The sequence below is a fragment of the Schistocerca americana genome, chromosome 1, assembly GCF_021461395.2.
Source record: "Schistocerca americana isolate TAMUIC-IGC-003095 chromosome 1, iqSchAmer2.1, whole genome shotgun sequence".
Classification (NCBI taxonomy): Eukaryota; Metazoa; Arthropoda; class Insecta; order Orthoptera; family Acrididae; genus Schistocerca; species Schistocerca americana.
In genome coordinates, this window is record NC_060119.1 from 70,807,205 (window position 1) to 70,820,571 (window position 13,367).

The 13,367-nt window shown below is 41.9% G+C and overlaps 1 protein-coding gene across 1 annotated transcript in view; it reads left to right on the top strand.

Moving 5' to 3' along the window:
- The first annotated feature begins 4,999 nt into the window (after positions 1 to 4,999).
- LOC124622030 (irregular chiasm C-roughest protein-like) overlaps positions 5,000 to 13,367 on the top strand; it is a 455,626-nt gene continuing 447,258 nt past the window's right edge. Inside the window, exon 1 of the mRNA XM_047147591.1 lies at positions 5,000 to 5,240. The gene's annotated coding sequence lies outside the window, so the exon portion shown is untranslated. The remainder of the gene's footprint in view (positions 5,241 to 13,367) is intronic.

The following is a 13,367-nucleotide window of genomic DNA, read 5'->3' on the forward strand; positions in this document are numbered from 1 at the left end:
ATGCGACACGACAGCGGCTTCACGCTATAGGACTGACAGACTCACCTTATTGCTCAGTTTGTCACCTCTTGGATACCGATGAACATCGTTTTGCATGCGTATCGTCGTCCGGAGTTAGGCGACTAACACAGAAGATGTTGGCTTGTTACCTCCGGGTCACACCTGATGTCACTGACACTCAGACACTCCTCTGTACAGATGAATCTTACTTTCCCGCCGCCAAATATCATGTGCTTACATGGTTCAAAGGAATTACCGCCGCCTATATCTTAAGGCACGGAGCAGCTTGATTACTGGTGGTTCCTACAAAATGCTCACGATGAACTCGAACGCACACCGAGATACCATACGCTCTTCGCAAATTATTTACGCTGACTTTTCGTTAACCCTCCACTCAGTTGGGGGGTACCAAGCTGCGGTTAATGTCCTGTGCCGCATCACACTTACGGCTGAACGTCCTGCCTTGTCAGCGATGAGAGATGGAAGAGACAGGCCACTTCAATGATTGCTGTTTTCCCTGAGGCACTAGCGAACCAGAATGCCTCCCTTCAAAGGGGCTGATGAAGATATCAGATAACGCTGGCGAAGTACCAGCTGGAATCGCGTTAGTGGTTTACACTTTTATTTTTTTATTTACTTTTTGAATGCAACCTTTATTGTTGTAACACTCAGTTTCTAGAATTATCATTAGTACACGTTTCCTTAAAAAAAGATGGTAGAGCACTTGCCCACGAAAGGCAAAGTTCTCGAGTTCGAGTCTCGGTCCAGCACACATGTTTAATTTTCGAGGAAGTTTCCACCTGAAACCTAATTAGTTCATTAATGGTTTCAGAACCAGTGTCAGACTTAGTTACATTACGTGTATTACAAGTACTATTTCCCTGTGATACGAGGAAAGGATGGAATTAAAGTTAACTAGGGTAATTAATGCATACCGATAGATAAGTATTTTTTAATATGGGGTATGTTATGGTGTAAAGTCAAGCGCCGGCACGCCATTCGGGAACAACAGAGAAGAAGTGGCTGTGAGAAGACTTCAGTCAATCGCACACTGACCGACCCATTTCCAGGACGACAACGCGACAACAGTGGCACCTATGTGGAGAGGACGCTACCACCGCGACCGACTGGTGATGGCACAGTTCTGTAGTAGCGCCAACGCTAGATTGCTCAGATTGTACTCTGTATGCAGCACAGATTTGGGATAGTCTATATTTAAGATGATTGCTTATTTTGTACCTCACCCTTTGCTTGCGATACATCTGTGTAATTGCAAAAGTTAAGTATCGTAACCCCCCCTCCCCCCCTGAACCATGGACCTTGCCGTTGGTGGGGAGGCTTGCGTGACTCAACGATACAGATAGCCGTACCGTAGGTGCGACCACAAAGGAGTGTTGAGAGGCCAAACAAACGTGTGGTTCCTGAAGAGGGGCAGCAGCCTTTTGAGTAGTTTCAGGGGCAACAGCCTGGATGATTGACTGATCTGGCCTTGTAACACTAACCAAAATGGCCTTGGTGTTCTGGTACTGCAAACGGGTGAAAGCAAGGTAAAACTACAGCCGTAATTTTTCCCGAGGGCATGCAGCTTTACTATATGATTAAATTATGATGGCGTCCTCTTTGGTAAAATATTCCGGAGGTGAAATAGTCCCCATTCGGATCTCCGGGCGGGGACTACTCAAGAGGACGTCGTTATCAGGAGAAAGAAAACTGGCGTTCTACGGATCGGAGCGTGGAATGTCCGATCCCTTAATCGGGCACGTAGGTTAGAAGATTTAAAAAGGGAAATGGATAGGTTAAAGTTATATATAGTGGAAATTAATGAAGTTCGGTGGCAGGAGGAACAAAACTTTTGGTCAGGTGAATACAGGGCTATAAATACAAAATCAAATAGGGTAATGCAGGAGTAGGTTTAATAATGAATAAAAAAAATAGGAGTGCGGGTAAGCTACTACAAACAGCATAGTGAACGCATTATTGTGGCCAAGATAGACACGAAGCCCACGCCTACTACAGTAGTACAAGTTTATATGCCAACTAGCTCTGCAGATGACGAGGAAATTCATGAAATGTATGATGAGATAAAAGAAATTATTCAGGTAGTGAAGAGAAAATTTAAAGTCATGTGCGACTGAAATTGGAGAGTAGGAAAAGGGAGAGTAAGAAACATAGTAGGTGAATATGGATTGGGGCTAAGAAATGAAAGAGGAAGCCACCTGGTAGAATTTTGCGCAGAGCATAACATAATAATAGCTACCACTTGGTTCAAGAATCATGAAAGAAGGTTGTATACATGGAAGAACCGTGGAGATACTAAAAGGTATTAGATAGATTATATAATGGCAAGACAGAGATTTAGGAACCAGGTTTTAAATTGTTAGACATTTCCAGGGGCAGATGTGGACTGTTAACCACAATCTATTGGTTATGAACTGTAGATTAAAACTGAAGAAACTGCAAAAAGGTGGGAAATTAAGGAGATGGGACCCGGATAAACTGAAAGAACCAGAGGTTGGACAGAGTTTCAGGGAGACCATAAGGGAACAGTTGACAAGAATGGGGGAAAGAAATAAAGTAGAAGAAGATTGGGTAGCTTTGAGGGATGAAATAGTGAAGGCAGCAGAAGATCAAATAGGTAAAAAGACGAGGGCTAGTAGAAACCCTTGGGTAACAGAAGACGTATTGAATTTAATTGATGAAAGGAGAAAATATAAAAGAGCAGAAGATGAAGCAGCCACAAAGCAATACAAACGTCTCAAAAATGATATCGGCAGGAAGCGCAAAATGGCTAAACAGGGATGGCTAGAGGACAAAAGTAAGAATGTAGAGGCTTATCTCACGAGAGGGAAGATAGATACTGCCTATAGGAAAATTAAAGAAACCTTTGGAGAAAGGAGAACCACTTGCATGAATAGCTTCGATGAAAACCCAGTTGTAAGCAAAGAAGGGAAAGCAGAAAGGTGGAAGGAGTATGTAGAGGTTCTATACAAGGGTGATGTACTTGAGGACAATATTATGGAAATGGAAGAGGATGTAGATGAAGATAAAATGGGGGATATGATACTGCTTGAAGAGTTTGACAGAGCACTGAAAGACCTGAGTCGAAACAAGGCCCCTGGAGTAGACAAGATTCCATTAGAACTACTGACAGCCTTGGGAGGGACAGTACTGACAAAACTCTGGTGAGGAAGATGTATGAGACAGGCGAAATACCCCCAGACTTCAAGAAAAATATAATAATTCCAATCCCAAAGCAAGCAGGTGTTGACAGATGTGAAAATTACCGAACTATCAGTTTAATAAGTCACAGCTGCAAAATACTAACGCGAATTCTTTACAGACGAATGGAAAAACTGATAGATGCCGGCCTCGGGGAAGATCAGTTTGGATTCCGTAGAAATGTTGGGACACGTGAGGCAATACTGACCCTACGACTTGAAAGGAGGGTATAAGATGAACATCAACGAAAGAAAAACGAGGATAATGGGATGTAGTCGAATTAAGTCGGGTGATGCTGAGGAAATTAGATTAGGAAATGAGACACTTAAAGTTGTAAAGGGGTTTTGCTATTTGGGTAGCAAAATAACTGATGATGGTCAAAGTAGAGAGGATATAAAATGTAGACTGGCAATGACAAGGAAAGCGTTTCTGAAGAAGAAAAATTTGTAAACATCGAGTTTAGATCTAAATGTCAGGAAGTCGTTTCTGAAAGTATTTGTGTGGAGTGTAGCCATGTATGGAAGTGAAGAGAATAGAAGAGACAAGAAGAGAATAGAAGCTTTCAAAATGTGGTGCTACAGAAGAATGCTAAAGATTAGATGGGTAGATCACGTAACTAATGAGGAGGTATTGAATAGAATTGGGGAGCAGAGGAGCTTGTGTGTATAATAAGGGATCGGTTGGTAGGACACGTTCTGAGACATCGAGGGTTCACCAATTTAGTATTGGAGGGCAGCGTGGAGGGTAAAAATCGTAGAGGGAGACCAAGAGATGAATACACTAAGCAGATTCAGAAGAATGTAGGCTGCAGTAGGTACTGGGAGATGAAGAAGCTTGCACAGGATAGAGTAGCATGGAGAGCTGCATCAAACCGATCTCAGGACTGAAGACAACAACAAAAACAACAAGTATTGTAAGTTTAATTTTGTCATAAAACCCATTAATACCATTTTTTGTATGTTTGTCTATAGCACCGAGTATGCAGGTTCCCCAGAAACCACAAGGTACAACGGATTATAGATCACGCCTTGATTTTAGTACTAGAGAAAGTCATAATTACATCTAACCATAAAAGTGCTACGTTGCTTTGTTCGTCTTTCCGTGATGTCAGTATGCTTGACATAAATCAAAAGCTGGAAATCCTTAGCAGTATGCGGCTCCATACCATGTTCAGGACACGAGTCGTAACCGGTCAAACATACGGCGTTGCACCACTCTGTGGGCCAACTCCAGTGGCATAAACTGCAGGAGAGGAGCTGTGTATCAGGATGTGATTCACTGTGAAAATTCCGAGAGCATGCGTTCCTGGATGAGTCAGTGAATGTATTGCATCCTCCTACAAATATCTCATGAAAAGACCGTAGAGGTTAGAGATTCGAGCTCGCAGAGAGGCTTAATCTTTCTCCGCAAGAACCATTAGCGATTTGAATAGTAGTGATATTGGCACACAAAGTACCCTAATTCACGTAGTGCAAGGTGGTCTGCGGAGAATAAATATAGCTGCAGATGAAGATAATGCGGTATGTGACGACAAACCAAATTCCTAATGTTGGGCGTCATGCGAGGAGTTAATGTCGTCGGTATCAGGGCGAGAAAGCCCATAACGACTGTCCAGCCGGCGACGCCGACACCGCCGCCGACAAACAGCCGCTTTCCGCTAATCCCGCCGACGCGGTCGGAGGCTCGCGTTCCGGCGGCTTCCGGCAGGTGGCAGCAGCGGCGGTCTGGAGGCTGCGCGCGGCGCGCAGTTGGCGGACCGCGCAGTGTTGGCTGGGCAGGCGGAGCGCGCGGTCGTGGATTTGCAGACGCGCGTCTCGCGGCGCGCCTACCCTGGCAGCGGCAGGCAACCCGCGCAGCCCACAGTAGCAGGTGAGCCGCCGGTCGGCGGAGTGCCCACCGCGGCGGGCGGCAGGTGTCTCCAAGGAAACCACGACCGCCGCACAGTGCCCGCGCAAGATCCTCTATGAGCCGCCGAAAGACTTCGTGGAGAAACGTACCGCTGAACGCGCTATTCTAAAACGGTAATACTTCAAAAACGTTAGCTGCTTTTTTAATTCGCCCTTCTGTTTCGCGCAGCCATAATGAAACGCTTTCTTAGCTCTCCTTCATTCGTCAGACGGCCACTCCCCCTTTGATCAAGAGCTCCTTCTGTCCCGGAAGAGCTCAAATACTGCTGACAGCTCCTGCTTGGACAGCAACTGATCCCAGCGGTTCTAATGTACTCTAACCACACTATCATCTGTTACAGAGCGGGTCGACGTTCTGTGGCCTGTACACAGAGAAAAATATTTTTTTCATTCCACATTTATAGCAAATATTACATGTAAGACCTTATGAAAATGGTTCAAATGGCTCTGAGCGCTATGGGACTCAACTGCTGAGGTCATTAGTCCCCTAGAACTTAGAACTAGTTAAACCTAACTAACCTAAGGACATCACAAACATACATGCCCGAGGCAGGATTCGAACCTGCGACCGTAGCGGTCTTGCGGTTCCAGACTGCAGCGCCTCTAACCGCACGGCCACTTCGGCCGGCAGACCTTATGAAGCTTTCACAACCAACACGCATGTAAAATGTGTGCAGCCTTCAATATATAGTTGACTGATTAATATCTGTACTTTTTGAATGCAATCCAAACATTATACTTAAGGAATAAACATGGTTGATTTAAAGACTCTATTAACATACTCCATGCGTACGTATCAAGAGAACCTTTGTGAATAGCGTAAAACATAAGTAATATTCACGAGGTACATTATTATTTTTGCCATCTGGGCATCCTAACCGTGGTTTTACCGATGTGACAGTACACTCCATAACTTCGTAAACAGAATCCTTTCCCATACATGTTAAATTTGATCTTCCGTTCTGTCTCTGATGACATGAATGGGAGTAACAGTTCCTAACTTTTTTTCTGCTAAAGATACAAACGAATCTGACGGAAGGGTATTGAGCAGTTAAGGACCGAGAGATTGGCAAGTGAGCTCTCAAATGGATACGCTCCAAAGCAACGAGCGCAAATTTTTTTTCCTTTTACCATCCAGTCGATACACTTGCCAAAAATAACAGCACAAGCATTGATAAGAGGATGGTAAAAATTTTCGCGTCATCGATATCAGTGTTTTTGAGACGAAGGAAAGGCTCTCATTCGACGCAGGGGGCGAGGGTAACCAGTCTCGCTCTTATTCTTTTGAGGAGTCACAAAGGCATTTGGCTAAATGGAAGAGGGTAAAACTTGATTCTTGATGCACAGGCCATGAAATGAACGATGATCGACCCGGATATTAATCCAGGGCGTCACCGTCACGCCATGATTCTAGGTCTGCGTTCTACGACACTTATCGTCATTGAGTACTTTGGCGTGGATGACGTACACGTTAAAGTCCATATGCGCCTTAACATCACACATACTGACGTACTTTACTGAGTCGTTAGTGCACCATTCGCGAATGCAGATGCCTCAGTCCAAGCTATGTATCAGTTCACCGTTCGTCCGCTAATGGGTAACTGGCACGGCTGTGGATGTTTGGCCAACACGGCAGCCGCAATCGATTGACAACTTAAGAGTCAAGTGATAAGAAATAAACTTTCGAAATACAAAGAGATGTAGTGCTTTTACTTATTCGCAAATGGAAATCTGAAAAGCGGATTTCGTCATTCACAGATTAAGTCGGTATTAAGAATTTTACGATACAGCTTATCTGTTCAAACGATCAATATAGTTTGAGTGTGGAGTAATTTGAAGAATTGTAGAGAGTAAGTCTAACTTGGCGTGCTTAGGTAAAGACAATGGCCGTCTCCTACAACCTTATTCCTAAATTAACACATTTCAGGCTCAGGCCACAGAAATGATATCATCAGCAATTCGTACTTGCTAAATCGCCATTAGAAGATGTATTCAAAAACAGAAAAAAAGAGGATTAGTAAAAAACTAGGTAACTAAGTTACAAATTAAAGATTTTTACAGATTTATGTGTCCCTGAATACATTTCACTCGTTACTAGGTACCGTAGTCAGGTGCAAATATTTATATATAGAAGTTCAGTTTATAATTAATTTGGCTAGCCCTTTACTATCGTACTGGTGTTTTCTTCTTAAATAAATTGTCTGATAATGCACTTGTAGTAAGTCGAAGCAGCTAATAATATCATATCTGGTGCCCGAGCTTGAAATATTGTGGAGGATCATTAATGCTGGGCGTTTGTTAGCCTCTATTGTATTCTAGGTCCTACCTCTTCTCCATGCTGGAAGTGTCCCGTAATTGAGAACATGCAGTACGCAAAGGCGAATCTCATGGACAGGATAGGAAGAAATATAATCCAATTTACTGTCGAAATGTCTGTCTCCGTTTACAATCGAATGAACTGCATATTTTTATAATTTTTAGCTTTTAGATAAAGTGACTATCAGCAGAGTGCTTCTTATACTTTTCACCATGAATTTATAAGCAATCTTTCCGACCGTGAAACTAAACCTCTTTGATCAGACTTCTGGGAGGTTCAACGCGGCGCGCAGGCTGCCACGATTTCCTCTCCTTCCTGTGTCTACCTCTTCATCTCAGAGTAGCACTTACATGACAGCTCCTCAATATTTGTGGGAATTTACCCCTCTTACAACTTATTCTATTACCTTTGAAGACACTGCATTGTCTCTTACTACAAGCCCTTTCATCCTGTCGCATTTTCACGTCAGATGTTCCCACATATACCTTTCCACGCCGATTCTGTGGACGACTTACTCATTTCTTATCATATCAGTTCCCGAAATTTTCTACATCCTTCTATCCCATACCATCTCCAACATTTCGATTCTCTTTATTATTATTATTCTGGATTTACAATGTGAGTACATTTTTCCAGCACCTATTCTAGATTACAGTAAGTCACTAATTATTGTTCTCCACTCTTCTCTATTTGTCCATAAATCTTCAGGAATGTTGTTCTTCCTCATTGCTGACTGAACTCCCTGTATCCATGTATCAGGTGGTCGTCCCCTTTTTCTTCTTCCAATTGGTACCCAGTCGATTATGCATTTTGGTAGCCTTTCCTGTTCCATTCGTCTGATGTGTCCATACCATTTAAGTTGTTTGTGCTCGATGAAATCCATAATTGAATTTTTACATTTCATCTTGTCTCTGATTACTTCATTTCTTATTCTTTCTCGTCTTGATATTCTTACTGAACGTCTCCAGAAATCCATTTCTGTGGCTAATAATTTTGATTTCAGTTGCCATTTTGTTGTCCACACTTCTGAACCATATGTAATAATGCTCCTAATTATTGTTTTAAAAATCCTTATTTTGTTATCAGTTGTTATGTGTTTGTCCCAGAGAATTCCATTCAATAAAGAGATTGTCGTCTTTCCAGAATTTATTCTTGATCTAATTTCTTTGTCCTGTTTCCCATCATTTGTAATTTTCACACCTAAATATTTATATTCCTCAGTAGCTGTTATTGTTCCCATCCCTTCTTCTAATATTAAGTCTCCATTCACTCCACCAATTACCATGTACTTTGTTTTATTCATGTTTACAATTAGACCTGATTTTTAATATTCTTGAATCAATTTTCTGGTCATATACTCTATGTCCTCATAGTCTTGGGCTATAATCAGTTGGTCATCTGCAAATTGTAACGAGTTTATTGTTCTATCATTTATTGGTATTCCCATAGCGTGACATTTTTTCTTCCAATTCTGTAAAGTTACTTCTGTATATATTTTATACAATGTAGGTGAGATGCTACATCCTTGACGTAATCCTTTTGTGACTTGGAATCCATGTGATAAATATTTACCAATTTTTATTTTTGAAATAGAATTTTTATATAAATTTTGAATTGCTTTAATTATTCTTGGATTTATTCCTATTGATATTAAAGCTTTCTATAAACTGGATAAGGGCACACTATCATAGGCTTTTTCTATATCTATGAATACTAAATGTATAGGTTGTGCCCGAACCATTTTTTTTTCAATAATTTGTTGTAGGCAAAAGATATGATCAATTGTTGATCTTCCAGCTCTAAAACCTGCTTGTTCTTCAGCCTCCTTTTCTTTGTATTCTTGTTCTAACAAATATATAATAATTCTTCCATATAATCTACTGAAGGTATTGGTCACTGTTATTCCCCTATAATTTTTACACTCATCTTTCGCTCCTTTTTTATGTATCACTGAAATATATCCTACTTTCAAATCATTTGGGACATCTTCCCCATTTAAACATCTTTCGAAAAGGTTCCTGAACAATTCCATTAATTTCTTTGTTCCTAATTTTAATAATTCTGCAGGAATATCTCCAATGCCTGTAGCCCTTCCATTCTTTAAAGATTTTATTGCAGTTTTTACTGTCTCTATTTCCAAACGGATGTAATTTTCTGCTTGTAGATCTATCATTTCATTATATTCAGGGTTTCCCAAGTATTCTTCCCTGTTTTCTGTTAATAAACTTTTAAAATATTTTCCTTAAGAGTCATGAGTAATATATTTAATATGTGTTGTTTCTTTGGAATTCCTTCTTAAATTTTTTATAGTTTTCCATGCTTCTGTGTTTCTTTTACCACCAATATTTCGATTCTCTTCTTTTCCTGTATTCCCACAGCTCGTGATTCGCTTCCAGAATCACCATCAGAATTTTTTTCCTCTAATTCATGTCTGTGTTTTATACCTGAAAACTTATTTTAGCGATCAGTGGTCTCTTTGACTGTGCTGGTCTGCTTCTTGCATCTCACATGCTTAGTCCGCTAGGCGTTGATTAGCCTCCAAGATAGAAAGAAAAATTTGTTCACTTCATCTTCATAGTGGTCGCCAGTTGTTTGTTACATGTATCACTAATGTCACTTCTCAGACTCTTAATTACCACTGTAACTACAAGAATAAATACGCGCAGGTATACGTCTTAACCAACGCTCACCACTGCTGCTGGATTTGAGTTTGTCGCTCGATTGCGGCCCAACACCGTTGGCACAAAATTAAATATTGAGGTCAGAGCAGTAGTCGTACATGATATGATGAATCGACGTAGCTTGTGTTCTAATATTGGTAAAGCAGCGAGTTGCGGTGACTGCTGCGATACGATTTTCGTTCTCCGAGTACTGACACTCCTGTGGCTGTTGAACGTGAGGACGGGAACAGCGCGTTGCCGCCGCTGCGGGTAGTTATCTGACGGACACGGCCACAGGCTGTGCGTTAACTGACGCCTAGCGCGCCACCCGTTTCTGCTTAATGAACCGCGAACGCTGCCTACTCTCTCCCTCTCTCTCCGTCCCTCTCTCTAACGCACACACACACACACACCGCTTGCTTTTCGAGTCGAAAAGTTAGTATCACGACGGGGATAAAACTTTGGCGCTCCTCCACCGACCATAGAAAGCCAACGGTTCTAGTCGCCGCTCTAAATAGCAGTCCTATTTATTCCCCGTTTCGCGGTTGCCGAGAATGAAATGTCTTCATTAAAAACGGTAAAACGCCTTGAAGGAGGTCATCTACATTTACATTCATACTCCGCAAGCCAACGCAAGGTATATGTCGGAGCGTGCCATCTATCACGACTGGTAATTTCCTTTCATAAAAGAACAACCGTCTATATACCGCCGTACGAGCCATTTCTGTTATCTCGCCTTCGCGGTTCTTACGCGAAATGTCCATTGCAGGCCGTAGAATCGTTCTGCAGTCGACTACCAATGCCTGCTCTCTAGAGCCAGCCGATGCGGCCGAGCGGTTCTAGGCGCTTTAGTCTGGAACCCCGCGACCGCTACGGTCGCAGGTTCGAATCCTGCCTTGGATGTGTGTGATGTCCTTACGTTAGTTAGGTTTAAGCAGTTCTAAGTTCTAGGGGACTGATGACCGCAGATGTTAAATGTGCTCAGAGCCATTTTTTTTTTCTCTAGACGTTCTCCTCAGCGTTTCACGAAAATAACGCCTCCAGGGACTAGCATTTGGGTTCACTGAGCATCTCAGTAGCACTCGAGTGTTGATCGAACTTACCGCTAACTAATCTGTCAGCATGCATCTGAAATGCTTCGATTTCTTGCTTTACTCCGATCTGGTGCGGATCCCAGACACGGAAGAATGGGTCACTCAAGCGTCCTCTACAAAGACCCTTTTGTAGATGAGCCACAGTTCCCTAAGACTCTCCCAAAAACCCGAAGTCGACTATTCGCCGTTCTCATTACCATGCTTACCTCCCTGTTCCATTTCAAATCACTTTCACACGTTACGCCTACATAGTTAATCGACGTGTGTCAAACACCACTCTACTAATGCTGTATTCGAACATTACAGGAATGTTATTCCTTCTCATGAGTATTAGCTTTCAATTTCTGGTCGTATATTTGGAGTAAGCTGCCATTCATCACATGAAATGGAATATTAAGTCATCTCGTATCCTCTCCTGCAATTACTCTAAAACCACACCTTCCCATACACCACAACTTCGTCAGCAAACAGACGCAGGTTACCGCTCACCATACCCGTCAGATCATGTACGTGTATAGAAAATAAAAGCAGTCCTGACCAACGTCCCTTGGACACTCCTGACGATATCCTTGTCTCTCACGAACATTCGCTATCGGCGACAACGTACTGGGGAACCTATACTGTATTCTCGGACCTTCTTTAAAAGTCTGCAGTGATGCATCATCTCAATCGCTTTCGGGAAATCTAGGAATATGGCATCTGCTTGATCCCCATCGTCCTTTGCTCATAAGATATCGTTCGAGAAGACGGCACGCATGAATGATGCCTTGTAAATCCGTACTGATTTGTCGAATATATATTATCTCTGCCATGGAAATTTATTAAAATCGAACTTACGTGCCGTCAATCATGATAGATCATATAAACGTGGAAATCAAACTTTACTGACGTAAACTGAAAATGAAGCCTTTCTGAAAACTGTCATCATCAGGTACTACGTCAATAATGCATTGTAAAGGAACTAATCTAAATACTTACGTAAGCCCCAGCCAACAGCAACGGTCGATGTAAGACTGCAGGTGATCCTCTCGCGGAGTACATCAACGGAAATGCTCGTTTCAGTATGCAGATCCAACTCCACAGCGTGGGATAAAACCTGAATATAGACAGCGTACTGACGTTATTTAACTATGTTAATGCACTGGCTATCCACGCGGCAAGACCTTTATTGCCCGAGTAAGCCAAGGTCCCAGGTTGGAGTCCCGTCCGAGTACACCGTTGTAATCTGCCAAAGAGATAGAGGACAGTGTACATTCCGTTCCAGAAACAAATATTCATTTTACGTTAACACATATTACTACTAACGGCAGTTTCATCTGCCCTGAAAGTTTTATTATTTTATTATTTGATGTTTTACACTACTGTGACGGCGAACCATACAAGCTGATGTAATTCATTTCGTATTATTTCGCGATGGTCAGTTGAACAAAGCTGACAGTAAATAAAGGTTTAATTTTTCGGCAACTCATCGTGACTGTGAAAAATTACTTTCTTCGGATATTTACGAGCTGTGAGGCCCGACTTGAACGTTGTATACTGACGCTTGTCAGTTTATTTATTACATGGAGGGAAATAAGGAAGACAACCGCGTGGAAACAATATTGTCTTCGCATTTTGTGTTTACGAGGAAAAATAAAGAAAAACTGATGCAATAAAGCAAAAATGAAAACAATTCTGTGGGTCAGAAATGCTAAGTTTATTCCACTACGTGTTTTCGTGGCGTACCCATCTCAGGCGTGTCAATGAATGACATTAGCATTTCTTTTCCTCGGTGGTACATTTTGTCTGCCTTTCACTTCATTTCTATATAAATTAGGTATTATTCTTACCTTGTTACCACAATATAGCTCTGAAGTCTTGCGTTACATGCGAATATACGGCAAACTTAATTGATTTAACAACCGTACTGTGATGACAAGTGCCCAGAAATAATTTATTTTGTGACGAAATCAAGTGTACAGCAACCAGCTGCCTACATCGAGAAAAGAAATACTGTTGTAAGCCACTGACTGATCCACCTGAAGTTAAGGTAACGCGTCGCGGAGGAAACTCACACAGGCATATAATTAGCTTTTGTTTTATGCACATTCGCGTTTTCCTAACCACAGTTGAACCTGGTCGAAAATAAGTTACAAAATAAAGACACTCCAAACAGTCGCCATGAATTATT